A 19,777-nucleotide genomic window follows, 5' to 3' on the forward strand; every position below is an offset into this window, starting at 1 on the left:
TTTTTCACCTACCATTGCACCCACATTTGCTTCTGCTTTTGCATCCACATTTGCATCCAATTTTGTGTACAAGTTTGCATCGAATAGTGTATGTTTTTGCATTCCCTTTTGCATCCACTTTTACATCAATTTTTGCATCAGGTTTTGCATCTCATTTTACATCTACTTTTGTACCTACTTCTATTGCATCCACTTTTTTATCTAATTTTGTGTCCATTGTTTCACCCATGTTTGTGTCCATGTTTATATCCTTTCTTGCATCTTATTTTGCATCCAAGTCTGCCTCCTTTTCTCATCAAAGTTTATGTCCTTTTCTACATATGTTGTTGCATCCACTTTTGTTTCACCAAAATTTGTGCCACGTTTTGCACCTACCATTTCACCCATGTTTGCTTCCACTTTTGCATCTACGTTTGCATCATATTTTGTGTCCAAGTTTCTATTGACTATTGCATCTTTTTTTTGCATCCACTTTTGTGTTGGGTTTTGCGTCTTGTTTTAAATATACTTCTATTGAATCTGCTTTTACAACCAATTTTACATCCATTGTTGCACCCATTTTTGCATCTATTTTTGAATCCATTTTCCAACACTCCTCAATTTTCATGCGTTGATGGTATTTATTATGACGTTGACAATTATGAACAATTCATGACAATGCCAATAATCATTATGACGATGATAATGAAGGTGATGATGATGACATGAATGGTGATTATGATGATAATGACAATCATGATAAATACAATGGTTGTTACAATGACAATGACAATGATGATGACGAGCTAATGACCTTAGAAAATCTTCCCAATTTTAAATGTTGTCATTATCATAATCGTAATCATTATCTTTGGCATCATCACCTAATCATCATTATTATCATTATCATATAGGTCATCATGAACAATAATAATGGCATGAATGATGATGATGATGTCAATGATCATGATGTCCATGACGACAATGACAACAAGGATGATAGAAATTACATTAATGATGATGATGGGGATGATGACAAAGATAATGATGATGATAATGGTGGTAATTATGATCATCATCATCTCTCAAAAATATAGTTTTTTATTTCTCATGCATATATCATATGTGTCCTAAACAACCCTTTTCTAACACTCATCACATTTTTTGGGTTGATGATATATCTTACGACACTGGTAATTATGAACAATTGACGACAATGTTGATAATCATGATGATGATGATGGTGATGAAGATGATGGAGATGACATGAATAGTGATTATTATGATAATGATAATGATTACAATATCGATAACAATGATGGCGATGCTAATGATGACCATGAAGATGATGACAATGATTATGATGATGCCAATGACCTTACAATCTTATGGATTCATGAAATTACTAGTTTGAAGACCATATTTTGCATACATATTACACACAAATTTCATGTACCTCAATTTACATACACAATATATATATATATATATATAGATATAGATATATATATATATATATATATATATATATATATATATATATATATATATATATATATATTGTAATACAGTAGACAATAATCACTCTCTAATTGGGTAATACATGATTTATTTCTTGTCTTTTCCTACTCCCCTACTCATTTCATGTTCCTCAACATATTGTTCTAACAAGTTTTCATTTTTCTTCATTCTACAAGCTATACATCTCCTCTTGTTTGAGGAAAGGTGATTCTCCATTTGAATTTTTGGATGTTTAACAAAAGCACATTAATTTATTTACGCTAGGCATATATGGTTTGATAACTTACTCATACTATATGACTCCTTTTGATCTCATATAGTTTTTGGACATATATCATATGATTTAACACATGTCATTATAGCACCCTTCCTACATTCTATACATGATTAAGATGGCACATCGCCCTTTTATCTTAGTTCGTGGTTTTCATGGAACAAATGCAAACATAGGTTAGGGGTTGAATTTATACTATGATGTGTTGTTATGTTTTGATTTTAGTTCTTAATATATTGTTGACACTTGATCCTCTAGGATTGGGAAAATATGGTGTAAATATGTAAATACAAAATAAGAAAATGAAGAGACATTGGAATGTGGATCCCAAGTATCTCTCACCAACATCTCTTTACTAAGTTCCTGCCCAAGCACCCCTTCACTAGAATATATATCCCATGCCGATAACATCTAAGGTACAAAATGCAAAGGTAGAAAATATGACGGATTGAGATTGAGTGACAAGTCTAGTTTAAGTTTCACTAATTGACCTAAGAGTATTGACTGGCTTCACTAATTTCAAGACCTAGCGATTTTAGTAATAAGTCTCAAGGCTTGACTTAAGGTCAGTACGAAATGGCAAGTTCAGTTAAGGTTGGAATAATTGCTTGGCTTCCTTCACAAACAACATTTGGTCACATATGGAAGCAACCCATGATTATTTAGGAATAGATATACCCTCGAACGACAACGCATTATATTATCAACCCACATCACTTAGTAAACCTTTGTGTGAACGGGCATTAAGGACTCTAGGGTGCATGATTCCAATCCTTTCCACTACTATGTTGGGGACATAATCATTATAATTATTGTTAGCATTGTATGCCCACTGATTGGAGTATGTTCAAGACTAGAATAGAGTTTTGAAGTATGAGTCCCAATTTATACATAAGGTTGGTGCAATATATTTGAATGAATTGGGAGTCCTTGCAATGTCAAATCTGTTGATAGGGAAGTATACTAGACTAAAAGTTCTATTTCTTATTAGTCATTTATTATAGATGATCGGTCATCCATTATATAGAGTGACAACCACTAGTTACTTCAATGTTAGTTGGGTTTTCATTAGGTTTTCATCTTATCAGTTAGGAGAAATTCATAAGGGACTAAAAGTTCCAATTCTTCATCATTATCTTGAATTTAGAGAAGTTGAGATGGCTTGTAATTTGTATGAATGTTGATCATAGTTAGTTGCAAACCCTATATTTTCTCAAACAATTAAGCATAAATCATAACTAATACTCAGATTGCAACAATCTTACACAAATCACAAATTATCACATTGTCATCATATACTTGATATTTTACTTCTACTAAGGTTTAACTCCAAAACCCTATAATGCACAAATACTATCATCCTAGAGAACCAAACTTCGACTAGGGCTTAGTTCCACACCCTAGGATCCATGACCACCAACAAACAGGTCAACTCATACATCTAAGACATCATCATCATGCATAGGCATTTCATATCATGTGTTATTCAAACCAAACTTCACAAATATCAATAAGACATAGACATATAACAAACTTGATTAGACTAGGGTTTGATCGGAAAAACACACACATCCCAAGGAAATAATTTCTAAGACATTATAAGGGTCTTGCTTACACATTCCACCAAACCCTAATGAGATAGGGTTTCAATAGAAGAACATAGAAAACCCTAAATTACCAATACTTCAAATATTTGGGATTTTAGACATTATTATTCAACCCTAACAAGTTAGGGTTTCCATAATCATATGAAAACCCCAAACAAAACATAATCAACCAGATATTTTAGACTTCTTCAAAACATCAGACATTTTCTTTCAACAATAACCCTAAGAATATTAGGGTTTCATACATAATCATCTACATACCCTTAAGTTAGGGTTTTCACAATGACACTTTCTAGAGTTCCAAAAGAATAATCAGATATATAAGAGGGGTAGATTTATCTAATGATCGACTATGCAGTAACTTACGGCATCAAGCAACAATTGGAAGCAACAACGCTTCGAAGACTTAGATGTCCCAAACTAGGATAAAAGAGAGAGAGAGGGAGTAGCTCCAAAACTTTTATTTCTTCCTTCTCTTTGACCTTGACCCAACTCGCACTCCTTGCTTCCTTGATCCACTTTGCAATTTTTTTAGCTTCTAGAGAGATATCGAACTAGCTTTAGATGAGATTCTCCAAATGAATTTGATCTCCTTCCTTTTATAGGCTCCAGGTGAGGTCGAATGATAGGTGTCCTTTAGGCCAATGTGATCTCCATTAGGCCAACTTGGTGTGGAGGTTACATAAATCATATTTTACTCAATAATAAACCTATTTACATGATTCCAAATCCCAAGAAGGGTATCTTTAATTGTACAAGGACTCTATTGAATCAATATTAATACTATGAGTCCACAATGGGGACTTTGACTAATATAATGATAACCCAACCATGAAACCCATGCTTTAATAAGTCATAATAATAATAATAATAATAATAATTCTTTTCTTTATTCTTTTGACAAGTACATTACATGATGACTCAAATAGATTAATGAAGACTGAACCTAGTTACATTTTCCAACACCAATAACAATTGTCAACTATGCCAGTGTCCCATTAGCTCGTGAAACCTCTCCCAATGATTAGGTCAAGGATTCTATAGATTTTTTCCACCTCCACTCTACTTAGCATTGTTGGTTGTGGACTGGTACATGGGTTCCAAAGGTAGTCTTCCTCCACCCATCAGCCTAGGAGGGACTCTAGAGATACACGCATCCACTCACTGGCTAGAAAGGAACTGCAAAGATGAATCTATCCACCCAAAATCCAACCCAAGATTCCAGAGGAAAAAGCTCCACCCATTAGTTGATAAGGGTCTCGAGACATGAGCTCTCCACCCTCAACTTACACAAGGTTTCTAGAGGCTTATCTCCACCTTGAATTTTCTTCAGCAATATCACCCAATATTGGGCATATGGAGCATTCTAGATTAGGACATCCAAAGAGATTCCCTTCCACCCCTTTGTTTTTCTTTTCACTTGGGAGCCTCCATAAATGGACGACTTCCACCCTTGAATTACTATTTATAGTTTTAGAATATCCACCTTCATGCAACATGTGTGAACTAAATCCACATTAGTAAATTGTATGTTGGTATACTACAAACTATAGGTCTTTGTCTGGTGAAGTTAAATTGACATTAATATCAGTCAAGGACGATTCTCTCAGTTTACTAACCACCCCTTAGTTTAGTCATTGTTAACAAAGGCACAAAATAATTCACAACAGGTTTATAACCTATGACAATCAAATAGTTAGTATAACCCTAGTGTCTAGAAAATCCAACCTCGTACTTCGATAGTTTAGTCATAAAGTTGGATTTTACTTACAAATATTTTTTGCATTTAAAAAAAAAAACCCGACATTTTTTAGATATTCAACAAACAAAATTATCGTTGAATATCTGACCATATGTTAGTCATATATCTGATGATAATTTTGTTCGTCAAATATGTGACGACAATTGAATGTTCTTCAGATATCTAACATTTGACCAGGTCAATTATCTATCTATTGGAATATCGACGTTTTACAATCTTAATATTTTTCTAGTTAGACGACATCTCTTTAGTCAACAACCCTTGAAAGTCCAACAAAATGGCTATTTTTTGGTCATAATAAAAAAATATTTTATTTTGTTAATTGCATTACAAACAGTTAAATAATATTGAGGTTTATTTTTTAAGATATTCATCACTGAAATTTTTCTAAGGAAAAATTGTAGGTTTTAACCCTATACAGAAATTACTTGCCTATGAATTCTAAAAAACAGAAAATAAGCAATGGCGAGAGCATAAAACATAAAACGGATATACACAAAGATTTCCCCTAAATCCCAAAACCGAGACTACTAGATTGATTTTTTATCATATTTCTTTCAATGTTACAATACATATATATACATGTCGAAGCACCCATAAACCCCAACCCTGGATTAGAACATAAACATAGTTCCCTTGACCGGATCTACAAAATACCATGGGCAGAAAACCATCATGCCCAAAACCATGTGCAAAAACCATGCACAAAACCATAGGTAGGTTCGCCCACCTAATATAGGTTCCCAAAAAAAAAAAATCTCGGGGCTGCCCTGAGCAGGGGGGCTGCCACCCCCTTGCAAACCCCTATAGGGGGCAGGCGCCCCCCCTACTACACCCCGTACAACTACAGATTGTCTCTTACTCATCCAACTGACTACACCTCCAGATAGGTTAAACACATACCCACTTCTAGATCTTCTCTAATCCATATCTCCAACCTAGTCTACATCACCAAAGCCACAGATGTCTAAAACTTTGTCAAATCCTAGTCTTCCTTGGTAGCACAAACTGTAATCACTAGTGCCACGCAAATATCTGAAAATCCTCTTCATTGTTATCCAATGCGCCTTCCCTGGTTTTGACATAAACTTACTCAATACTCCCAATGCATGTGTAATGTCTAGTCTAGTACATATCATTGCATCTATTAGGCTACCTACTGCACTTGCATATGGAACACGAGACATGTCCTCTTCCTCTTCTTGTGTCTTGGGATAATTTTCAACAGATAACTTTACACCTACAAGAATAGGAACCTTCACCGGTTTACTATCCTGCATATTAAACCTCTACAGTATTGCCTCAACATACTTCCTCTGGTTTAACCAGAGCTTCCTCTTTACCCGATCTTGTTTAATTTCCATGCCCAAAATATAGTTTGCAGCACCAAGATATTTCATGTTGAATTTGGAGGACAGTTGGGTCTTCAAATCCTGGACAGTTTCTTTGTCATTTCCAACTATCAACATATCATCCACATACAAGACCAGATAAATAGCATGGTCACCAGTTAATTTGAAATACACACAGTGATCTGATTTTCTTCTAGTGAAGCCAAGTCCATGTATAAACGTATCAAATTTCCGATACCACATCTTTGGTGACTATTTTAACCCATATAGATACTTTTTAACTTGCATACTAGTTCTTTCTTACCCTTCACCGCAAAGCCTTTAGGTTGCTTCATGTAGATCTCTTCTTCCAGATCCTCGTGATGAAATGTTGTCTTCACATCCATCTATTCTACCTCAAAGTCAAAAGTAGCAACAACAGATAAATTTAATCTAATATATGCTACCTTGGCAACAGGAGAAAAAATATTACCAAAATCAATTCCTGGCACCTGGGAATAACCTTTTTCTACCAACTGATCTTTGTATTTCTCCACCTTTCCTTCTACATTCATCTTCTTCTTACACACCCATTTTTTGCTAATGGGTTTCCTTCCAGCCGGCAACTCCACCAGATCCCAGGCCTCCTTTTTGTGCAAAGATGTCATTTCATCAACCATGACCTCTTTCTAGAGTTTTTCATCCTCTGAATCTATTACTTCCCTCACAGTTCTGGGATCATCATCAGTAATAGATAAAGCAAAATTTCAACAGATAGTAGATGGGCTATACCTTTATGGTTGCCTTCTTTCTCAAACCAGTCTTCTCATAGCTGGATTTTGTGGCTCTTCATCTTATTATTCCTCTTCTGTTGTAAAGTATGATTATTTTTCCTTTAGCTCAAACTCTATCTTCTCAGGTTCCTTCTCTGCCTGTTTTCCCACCAGAGCCTTAAATTATTTAAACTTGTCAAAGACTTCAAATTTCTTCCTAAGGAAATATATCCATGTATTCCTTGAGAATTCATATATAAATGATAGTACACAGACTTACCCAGTGATGGAACCGACATAGGTCCAAACACATCATTGTGCACAATCTCTAATATTTATTTCGCCCTCTTAGCACTAGAAGGGAAACTCACCCAAGTCTGCTTCCCATATACACAATTTTCACGGAAATCAAAATCCAGATAGAAATTAGACATACCTTCTACCATACCATTACCATGAATTATTCGAAGGCCCTTCTATCCAATATGTCTAAGCCTTTGATGCCATAGCATGGTCTTTTCTCTAGAGACCACTAGATTTTCTGCTCCACTTTTAGGTACCATAGAATTGTTGCACTCATCAATAATAGTGCTACCCTAAAGCTTGTATAGAGTTACAATCCAAATTCCCCACATCAATACCAGTCCTCCCCGAACCATCTTGCAGGTATCTTTCTCGAATCAGATTTCTCACCAATGCAGGAATATGCAGAACACCTGGAAGCATTCTAATCCTTCCACCTTGCAAATTCAACTTGACTTTTCTGTGACCAATGATTCTAGCCTTCCTGTCATCCCATAAGAAGACATCACCACCATCATATTTCTCATACTCGCAGAACCACTTTCCATGGGGAGTGACGTGAAAGGATGCACTTGAGTCAATCAACCATGCCTCATGATCTACATGTGTACTTGAAGAAGAAGCCAAGTACACATCCCCACCTTCATTTGAGGTGGTTTTCACCTCTGCAGAAGGAGCATCATCAGATCCATTTTCTTTCTCAGGAGCTTTAGATTTACAGTCCCTTTTGAAGTGCCCTTCCTTTCCACATTTCCAACACACCTTTACAGGTTTTCCTAGAGAATTAGATCTCCCTCTAGATTTATATCTCCCACTTGAGGACTTTTTTTTTTGTTCTGGGACCATCCTCGTACATACAAGGAATCACCATTCTGGCCCTCCATATTTTTCTGCCTCATCTCCTCCGATAGTAAGGATGATACTATTTCATCAAACTGCAAGGCAATTGCATTGCTACCTATTGCAACAACCAGACTATCCCACGAATCTGGTAGAGAACACAAAAAACTGATGCACTTATCTTCATCTGAAATTTTAATATCAATAGATAATAACTAGGTTACCATAGTATTAAAGGTGTTCAGATGCTCTATCACCGAGTCTCCATCTTTCATCCTCAGATTATACATTTTTTTTGTAGGAACAGTTTATTCACCAGAGACTTAGATTAATACAAAGTCTGTAACTTTTCCCACAAAGCCTTCACCAAAGCTTCCCCTGGTACATTCAGCAATACTGAATCTGAGACACAATCGTATTGCGCTCTTTCCCTTCCAATCCAACTTCACCCAGTCTTCAATTGAATAGGGTCTACCATAGGCCTAAGCAAAACCCCTCAGCAGCAAAGGTGTCCCCTTGAAGCCGAAACAGCTCTAATACCAAATGTAGGTTTTAACCTCGTACATTACCTGCATACAACTTCTAAAAAACTGAAAATAAATAATGGCGAGAGCATAAAACATAAAACATATATACACTGAGATTTTCCCCTAGATCCCAAAACCTGGACTACCAGATTGATTTTTCCTTATATTCCTTTCAATGTTAAAATACATATATATACATGTCAAAGCATCCATAAACCACAATCCATTAACCCTGGATTAGAATATAACCATAGTTCCCTTGACCGAATCTACAAAATACCATAGGCAAAAAATCATCATGTCCAAAACCATGTGTGAAAATCATGCACAAAACCATAGGTAGGTCCACCCACCTAATATAGGGTCTAAAAAAAAATTATCAGGGCGTTTCCCCAGACCCTGTGCAGGGGGGCTACCGCCCCCCTATTAACCCCCCTGTTGTGCCCTACATAATGTACATGTGGAACTACCGCCCCCCCCGCGCGTGGGGTAGTCATGGAAATAATATAACACACACCCAACAAAAATGTCACATAACATTCCTCCAAGAGGACAAGGAGACAAGAGGTCTACATTAAAGGTTTTAGGTGATTTCCTTACCTTGTTTCATCCATGTTTATCATGCTTAAGCCCATGCATAATTCAAAATTACTCAAAAGAGAATTTCAATCTTTGGAGTTTGAACATGCCAAAACTTGATTTGTTTCCAACCCATTTTTTTACAGTTGAACATCATACATCATTGATTGCACCCATATTGCTTCCTATGGGATGGGACATAGGTATGAACACTTTCACAAACATAAATTCAACCTATGTACTAAGTCTTGGTTGGACCACATATAACACAACAATTTTCATCTCAATTTGACAAGAAAAAATGAAAATTAGATTTTTCCCACTATTGACATTTGTCTTCACATTCCCAGCTAACAAACAAAACATCCTCACATTTTAGCTAAATAATAGTGAGAAAAGGAGTTGCACTCATAAATGCATTGAGCATATAAGCAACAAAGAAATCAACTAAGAGTCTTCATATGAATCTAGGGCACATTGAGGCATGCAAGAGCATTGTCCTTACCATTGTACTAGCATTCATCCATTTGTGTAACTATAACATTAGGCTATATCGTATATGCAATGCATACAAAAACTAGGGCCAACAAGTTTCTCATGATCCATGAAGCTACTAATGATCAGGTTTGAGGCATTAACATTTAGTTCATGCTTGTTATGGTGTATAACATACCCCAACATCTTATAATTGACCCATATAGAAAAACTAAGGTTAGTTTGTGATTGAAAAGAATGTTGATTAGGGTTAGGGTATTATATAATTAATAAACTTGGTCAAAACCCTAGAGGTGGCTCTCCATATTGGAAAGAAACTTGTATTTCATCACTAACTTGCACCACCCTTACAGTGCATATACAAATCCTAATGGAGTAGTATGACTACCAATAAACCATCAAAACCTAGATTATATCACTTGAAATCAGTTTGGTCTAAGTCTTAAGAAAATCCTAAGGCATCAATCCCAACTCCTTATTGGGAGGAAGGAAAGGAAGGGACACCATTAGGTTAATCATTAACATCTTTATTGATATATTGTTTGGGTTTTGGTTGATTTTATGTGGTGAATTACTTAGGTTTTGAGGTTTCTTAAGAAGTGAGGTTTTATATAGCACAAAAAAAAGAAACCTAGCTAATGAAATGAGAAACAAAAAAAAACCACAAAGGAAAGGGAGATGGAAGGAACAAGACTAGACCTAAAAGAGGGTTTTAAATTTTGATGAATCCATCCAAGAGGGTAAGTTCTCATTGCATTACATACTACCACCAATATCTTCATGCTTGTACATGAACAATGTTATAAGGCACATTAATTTGTTACGAAAAATGATGAACAATATTATCCCATGATAGATGCCACTAACCCTCCATTATGAGTTTGTCTCCTCACAACAATGACATTAGTAACCCTCCTTGAAGATATAACTAAAGAATTGAAGAGAAAACACTCGAGGGCAAACTTCAAAATCCAAATAGTCAAGGGTAACATAGGAAAGGAAGTGAAAATCCTCATGGTGAGGGAGTGATGGAGAGTAAGTTCTCATTGCATTACATACTACCACCAATATCTTAATGCTTGTACATGAACAATGTTATAAGGCACATTAATTTGTTACGAAAAATGATGAACAATATTACCCCATGATACATGCCACTAACCCTCCATTAGAGTTTGTCTCCTCACAACAATGACATTAGTAACCCTCCTTGAAGATATAACTAAAGAATTGAAGAGAAAACACTCGAGGGCAAACTTCAAAATCCAAATAGTCAAGGGTAACATAGGAAAGGAAGTGAAAATCCTCATGGTGAGGGAGTGATGGAGAGTAAGTTCTCATTGCATTACATACTACCACCAGTATCTTCATGCTTGTACATGAACAATGTTATAAGGCACATTAATTTGTTACGAAAAATGATGAACAATATTACCCCATGATAGATGCCACTAACCCTCCATTATGAGTTTGTATCCTCACAACAATGACATTAGTAACCCTCCTTGAAGATATAACTAAAGAATTGAAGAGAAAACACTCGAGGGCAAACTTCAAAATCCAAATAGTCAAGGGTAACATAGGAAAGGAAGTGAAAATCCTCATGGTGAGGGAGTGATGGAGACATTACTTTTGATAATCCAAGTTCTTAGATGAAGGTGAGATATGATCCTCATGAAAATATTATAAAAAAATTAATACATGAAAACAGAGAGAAAATGTTCTAAATGATATAAAATCAAGGTTATTCATAAACATGACAATCACATAGGTGAAATCTCGTGCGTCAAATAACCATGTAGGAAAGTAGGAGCCTCCAAGTATTTAGCCAGTGGTTAATCACAAGTATCTACTAGTTTTTTTTTTTTTTTGGAAAAATCCTCTATGTTCTACCTATTCACAATATGACAATGTAGATCCACATGTGCAACCCACAAATGGAATGATATATGAAGATTGAGAAGGTTATAAAATCATTTTTTATCGTGTCAACCCTCATTCCCATATGGGAGGGAATGATCCTATTATTCAAGCCAATCCAATATCACCTTCTTTTCTCTTCATTTCAATATTTCCCCTCAAATTTTCATTCTAGTTAGGACTTTGAAAATCAAAATTAATCAGACAAGAGTAGGAGTCCCCTAGTTACCTAGTAAAGGTAGACCTTCTTGGGCATAATAATTTAAAGAAAGAAGCACTAACTAATGTATGTATATAAATTCAAGCACATATGCAAGGGTTTGATCAATGGAACGTATAAATTGAGCAGCCAAGAAAACCCTAAAGAAGTAAATAAGGCCAAACAATTCTTGTAAAAGTCAACAAAGAAGGCGTCGAAGTGGTAGACATCAAATGGAAAAATAAATTCACATATTTAAACTTATGCAACTAGTTGGTTTGTCTGAGGTTTATTCCCCATTAGGTATTTTCTTTAAATTTCATGGAGAGGGGTTAAGGGTGGGAACCAATTATGAAAATTACATTGCCCCAAAGTGCGTTTAAACTTGATCACTTCTCACACAATTCCACTAACTATGTCTTATTATTAAATTAATTGTTCTTTTATCCCACATAAGAATCAACTTTGCCCTAAACACAATCAAAATTAAAAAACAAAATAAAATATTTCCAATCTCATAATTCATCTCAACATATTTACCATAATCCATCTCAATATTATCAATGCAAACCCCATGCACGACATGATTTGAAAAAATATGGTGAAAATAAGCATCTCAACATGTTTATCATAATTCATCAAGATTATCAATGCAAAACCCATACACTACATGATTTGAAAATGTATGATGAAAATAAATGTAATATAACTCCATAACAACCTTTGTATCAATAGTTGAATTGAGGCTTCTGTGATCCATAATATTTGAAAGAATAACTTCGGCGTAAATCACATGTAGACATACATTTGTCGACGCGTTTCGAACCAACTAGTGTGGTTCATCGTCAGGACAAGTTGTCCTGACGATGAACCACACTAGTTGGTTCGAAACGCGTCGACAAATGTATGTCTACATGTGATTTACGCCGAAGTTATTCTTTCAACTTTTGTATCTCAAAAGATATGAACTGTATTTAAATTCTCCAGAGCATCACCAAGTCCCTTCTTCGGATTGATGTTATATCCTCCATTGAGATTAGAGTTTTTCTTATCCTTCACTGAGATTAGGGTTTTGTTTATCAAAGGGCAAGGTAAAAACTCATGTTATTTCCCTTTGCATCATTTTGAATAATTGAAGTCTCAATTACATCACCCTCGAGGAACATTGGGGACCATCGTTACGATGCTATTCGCATTCCAATGATTTTCGTATGTTGTTTGCATTTAAAGTTGGGGTGTAGATTTTGACGGAGTTATTTTCATATGTTATTTGCATTTAAAGTTGGGGTGTAGATTTCGACGAAGTTTGCAACCCATTTGCAGTCAAATCTAGGAATATATAGTTATGTGGTCCTATAGCAATCAGATTACCAACGGAAATTTGGGTATTAGCATTATTGATTCCAAGCTTTGTAACAAAGACGAACAAATGTGATCGTTGGGAAACTGATATGGGTGATCCAACGGTGCTTACAAACATTCTCCATTGACATTCAGCCCAGTGGTCTTCACTTCGCCACCACTGGAGGAGACCATAAGTTTAGTTCATTGTCATTTTTATTATTTGTTTCATGCGCATTCCCTCCACTATTTCCGTAAAATGCTATCTATTGATTAAAGTACCATTTTCTCATGATTTTATGGCATGAGCGTACTGTTAGTTTTTCTGATGCATCTAATTAATTTACTTCTTCTGATGAGTTCATGCCTTGTAAGGTCTAGTCATAGCTACTATTCCATATCATTAAATGGCCCAACTGGAATTGGCAGACAAAAATAGCCCTAAACCTAACTCTAGTGTTTTCCCACCATAATAATCAACGAGAATGGTCTCAGATGCACGATGTCTATTAGTGCCAGTTCTAATTTTGGGTATGGCTATAACAACAATTGATGTTATTTTTATGAACATTAAAATAAATGAAAAAAACTGAAATGAAATGAGACTTTTGTTGTCATCCTCAGAAGACCAAAACAGAATCTATGGGTGTCATGTAAAACAGAGTAGACAAGATTATGGAGCATTAATAGTATTTTTTCCCGAGTAAAATTTCAATCTTTTTCTTTCTATTAACAACCCAGTGAATCTTTGTATGCACTCGAGAAAACCATGCACTTGAGAAAACCAAGAGAAAGTGAGTTATAATCATCATAAAATATCTCACATTCAGTTTAATTGGAAAAAACAATTGTCCTCTACCGACGTATCCCGAATTTGTTTGCAACGAAAGGATATTCTATCAAGCCACATCTTCTTAATGAAATAAATTGATATCCACTTGACCAAAAGAATGAACTAAAATTTAAGGAAACACCTCTGATTTATAACCCAAATTTCCCATCAAAACAGGCTGAAATGAACAGTAAAAACATTAAAGGCCATATCCTAAGTCACATGGTTCATGTTCGAGTTCAGGTTTGGATTGAACCCAAATTTTTTGATGATGTTTGGATGAGTTTTGAACCTCAAGGTTGAGGTTTCGATAAACCTTGATATATAGGCTAGAAGTCCTAACAAAAGTGAAAACAATTCGTTGGTATCATATATCAGTGCCTCATATTATGCACCTAGGAGTGAGAGTTCTTCCTTCGTTGCTGGCCTATCAGCAGTACTGTTTTTCAACCTGATTATTTGAGCAATTTCAAAAGGCTAAAACTAGTTTTTAATTCCAAAACTTGGTGTCAAGCACCCTGAAGAAATATATTGTTAAGAGATGATTGTTCATTTGTAACTTCCACCAGCACCTGAGATTCGTTGTAAACATCATAAGAAGACATTTTGAGGAAGACTTCTACTTTAAGGATCAAACAGGCAGCAGATATTAGTGATTGTTTGAAGCACAACCTAGGCCCATTTTGCAAATGATTTTTTTCTATTTCGTGAAACCAATCCACTTGCTTCAGTGATCCCCAAGTTTCAGCTGAATGATTCATCTAAAAACCATTTTTTACTTTGGGGAAATAATGAGGGGATTTACCTTACATTGTCTTGGAATCTTAACCTTTGCACTCGACTCGCAAGGCAATGCAACCTTCAAATTAATGATCACCTGCATTGCAGATGGGTATTTAGAAAGAAAATGGAAGCATTTTGACACAACCATATTGACCATATAATGTATGGAGGTAAGCCATGAATATGGATATATCCTTTACATTGAGAAAGTCAAACATTTAGTTATTCCACAATGCAAGGGCCATTCCTTTTTAGTCGATTATGGAAAAACAAACCTAACAAGTTCTAAACTACCATTGAAAAAGGGCAGTGAGTCAATAAATGAACATTGGTTTTAGTTTTTTTCATTGTACAAAGGGAAAATAAAAACTATCCTTTTCATCCTTCCTTGTGAAAGACTTCAAATGTCAAAGCTTGATTTGACACTACTAGCCAAAAGAATAATTCTACTTTTGGAGGAGACTCTAACTTCCATAATATCTCGGCTCAAAAAATAATGAGAAACAAAACACCTGTGTCACTTGTGGGAGATTATTTGCAAACCTTTCTTAACAACATACATTTTGGAGTCTAGATTAGACATTTAAATTTAATGGGTAGTTCTTGGTGCTATGTACGTGTTTCATTTTATGGTGGTTTCATGTCAATTTAATGAATGAAAAATATTATTTGTGTTACAACAAAATAGCCATAATAATGGCACTCCAATTACACATATGGATATTGTCAACAGCATGGAAAGGCAATAAGTGCAACAACCATGTAGGTTGGGTATCTCTGAAGTTGAAGCATGTTGCTTCTAGATGCCAAGTAGTGTACACTTGGCTGCATGGCAGGCTACATTTTTTGTGATACTCTCCAATTTTGTTGAGATGTCACAGTAGACTGAAGTTACATTTGTATGGAACAACCCGCCCAGCCGTTAAAAACCTTTCCATGAAGAACTAAATGGATTAAAAATGTGGTTTTTCAATCAATAAAATTAATGAAGTACAATGTTTTTCAACCTGATCTTTTTTTTTTAACTTTTATTTGCACTGAGAAAATGAATCCTCTCTATTTCATCTGACTAATAAAAATGATCTTATGATGAGTGTTCTTTAAGTTTGAGAACTAAACATTTCAATTATTTCACAATAAGAAGACAATTTTTAACATGCAATATATCAATATATTTTGGGGAGGTTAGATACTGATGTAAATCTTTGTGGCAATACATAGGACCACTATTCCATCCACAATAATTTAAAGCCCCTTTTAGATATTAAGGCAAATATGTTTTTCACCTACATTTATTTGATCATTTTCTTGCATTTATTTTGGATAAGCACTTACCACTAGCATGATAGGTTGTGTGTTGATTGATCTGGAACTGGTTCTTGTTTTTTTACACTACTACACATAGGGGATTTTTAAGACATTTGTTTGAGATGATATTATCATATTGTATTAAAATTAACTTTTTTTCTTAAATATATATATATATATATATATATATATATATATATATATATATATATATATATATAGTTTTAAGGCATTTGTATCACATCGTCTGAGAATTAATTTGACACTTTTTCAAAGATGGTTCGGGTATGAATGGTGTACAGTATGTTTTAGGGTTTCGGGGTCCAGGTATGAGTGGTGTTAAGTAACCGTACCAATCGGGGTAAACATTAGACAAGAGACTACTATGATCAGATTCGACCTCCTATGTGACCTTAAGGAAGTGTAATCGATGCAACATCACACATAGTTATCCAACATCATCAACAAGACCCTCAAGATACAAGTCAGCCACTCAGACAGCCTGTCCCTGGGTCCCACTATTGTTCTGGACCTCTGAGGCCATAGTCGCTCTCATGCTATGGTCAAGGGAGCGACCAGAGACCTAAAGCCACTCTCATATGCCTACATTCCAGTGACTATGGACCAAACTTGTCAGTTCTATGCAAACAACCCTGGGATTTAAGCCAATTTTTCAGGCCTAGAGCCTAGGCCACTACCTAGAATGGATTGAAAGCTTGAAATCAAGTAAGGTACAGGGAAAAAATGAATTAAAAGAAATAAACTCAACAAGACCTTAACCAGACCCCTACTAGCCATGATAGGCATTTCGTCAAACATATCATTGATATGTAACCTACAAGTGAAAACAACATAATTAAGTGTAGGGATCTCATATTTAACTAAGAATCGCTATAAACCATTGTTCCCTCATGCCATTTATTTCATTATCATCTATTAGGTCATAGACACATTATCCATTCATATACAAGTAAAAACATGTTGAGAGCCATACATAGTTGTTGTCATAAAATGTGCATATAACCAACATAATAGGAATAGAAATAAAATAAACATATCAGCCATCAAAATAAATATATACACCAATAAATTTACACATGAGGAATGAATTTCTCCTTAATGAATACAATGAACTAACCAGAGATGGGACTACCATGTTCCACCTGACCATAGATTGGTTGATCCAAGACTCTCTTTAGCCAATCACCCCGTGCCATATTCCAAGCATGAATGTGGGACTCATAGAACACATCAAAAACACCAATCAATTTGGATGCCACCGGAGTTCTCTGCCTACACTTTGAGGAATTTGAGTGCCTCCTAGTCTCTCAGGCTTTACTGTGCATCTGCAATCTGATCCAACGATCACTAGGCCCTACACAGAGACATACTTTCCAGGATTTACCATGCATTCCATCCCAGAATCACTAGGCCCAACGAAGAGAAAATCCACCTCTTGCCTTTACCGTATATCCCTCCATTCATCGAAAAGGATTCCTAGGCCCACTGAGGCACACAATCTGGCTTTACTGCAACCCACAATCTAGTTCAAGGATTACTAGGACAGTGACTTCGTGCATCCTCAGTCTGGTTTAGGGACCACTACACCATGCGTTTGTCAATTCAAAGATCCACCCCACTCAGCTTCGAATCTAATTCGTCCATCCCACATAAACTGAATGAGAGAACCCAGCTCATCAAAGCTATCAGGAAATGGCAAGGCTAGGCTAAAAATACTGTCACACCTAGCATAACCCATGCCATGGTAGAAAATAAACACATACAATCCCATGCATGCCAAAACTAGCAAGGAGAATACATATGCAAGTTGATACCTACAATGAAGCCTGTGGTAGCTTTTTGATCCTTCATTTCCCTACTTGTTCTTTTCTTCCTCTTTCCTTCTTTACCTTTCTTGCTCCAAGTAAACTCTAAGTGTCTAAGAGTATAAGAGAGAGAAGAATAATGAAATAACTCCAAAGCTAAATTGACAAAAGGTTACCAACTGATCCTAAGAAGCCTTTTTATGAATGAGGCCTCTATTTTCTTCATTTTCCATTATTTTCCTTCATTTTCCTCCTCACATGCACCCTGTGACCTTTCACCTCCTTTTTCTCCTAATTTCCATTATTTTCATAGATAGTTGTGCCAAAAATGCCATTTTTCATTTTCAAAGTCATAGTCATTGCCTTTACGAATTTCCTTAGCCATAAAAAACCAAATGAACATCCCCTAGGATGTCTTGCCCAACATTCATCTTTGAATAAGTGTCATATTCATCCATGGTTATTGTTTTTAACTTTTATTACATGTAATTTTCACCTGGGTTGTTACAGAACCCTCCCCCTTGGGGGACATCGTCCTCGGTGTTCAATCACACATGTACCTCAGCAACCTTCTGAAAGAAGACATACTACTTATGGATCTTTATAACACAAATCGATGCAGTATTTACAATGAAATATTTGCTCAAGAGAAGAACATCATGACAACATGACAACATACCGCATAGTGGAGCTTTATATCACAACTCATTACGGTATTTACAATGATCATCCTATTGAGTGCCAATCCACATGACATCATAACATCATGATAACATAACCACATGATAGCATAATAACATGATAACATAACCACATAATAGAATAATAACATGATAACATAACAATAATGACATGACATCCATACCGCATAGTGGATCTTTATAACACAGCTCGTTACGGTATTTACATCCATACACATGGGTACATATAAAAACATCACCATAAATATAGATACCAAAACATATGCCAAATCATATACCAAAACATATATCAAACATATACTAGTCATCATATCTAAGCACATATCAAAACATCATATAACATATATCAAACTATCATAAAGCATATATCGAACCACCATAAAGCATATCCCAAACCACCATAATAAAATACCAAACCACCATAAGAAAATACCAACCATCATAAGAAAATGCCAAACCACCATAAGCAAATACCCACCACCATAAGCAAATACCAAACCACCATAAGAAAATACCAAACCACCATGTCAAGCTGCTTTGCCTCTATTGGAAAACAAGGAAGGATACATGGCCCACATCTAATCTACCATCTCCCATGTATCTTCATCGGGTCCAAAGTGCTTCCATTTCACTTTAACTTGCTCGATTGCTCGGTTCCAGAGCATGAGCACCTTTTTCTACAACATACACTGAGGCTCTAGCTGGAATTCTCCATCTGGATCCACATGCACTATAGACGAGTCAATTACATGATCAGCATCCTTAACATACTTCTTAAGCAAAGATACATGGAAAAAATTGTGGACTTTCACTGTCGGAGGCAGTGTAAGTGGATAGGCTATTGTCTCAATTCTCTTAGTGACATTGAAGGGTCCC

Source organism: Pinus tabuliformis, chromosome Q (genome assembly GCF_031772625.1).
Source record: "Pinus tabuliformis cultivar Carrire ecotype Pingquan chromosome Q, CPIR1, whole genome shotgun sequence".
In the NCBI taxonomy this organism is placed as follows: Eukaryota; Viridiplantae; Streptophyta; class Pinopsida; order Pinales; family Pinaceae; genus Pinus; species Pinus tabuliformis.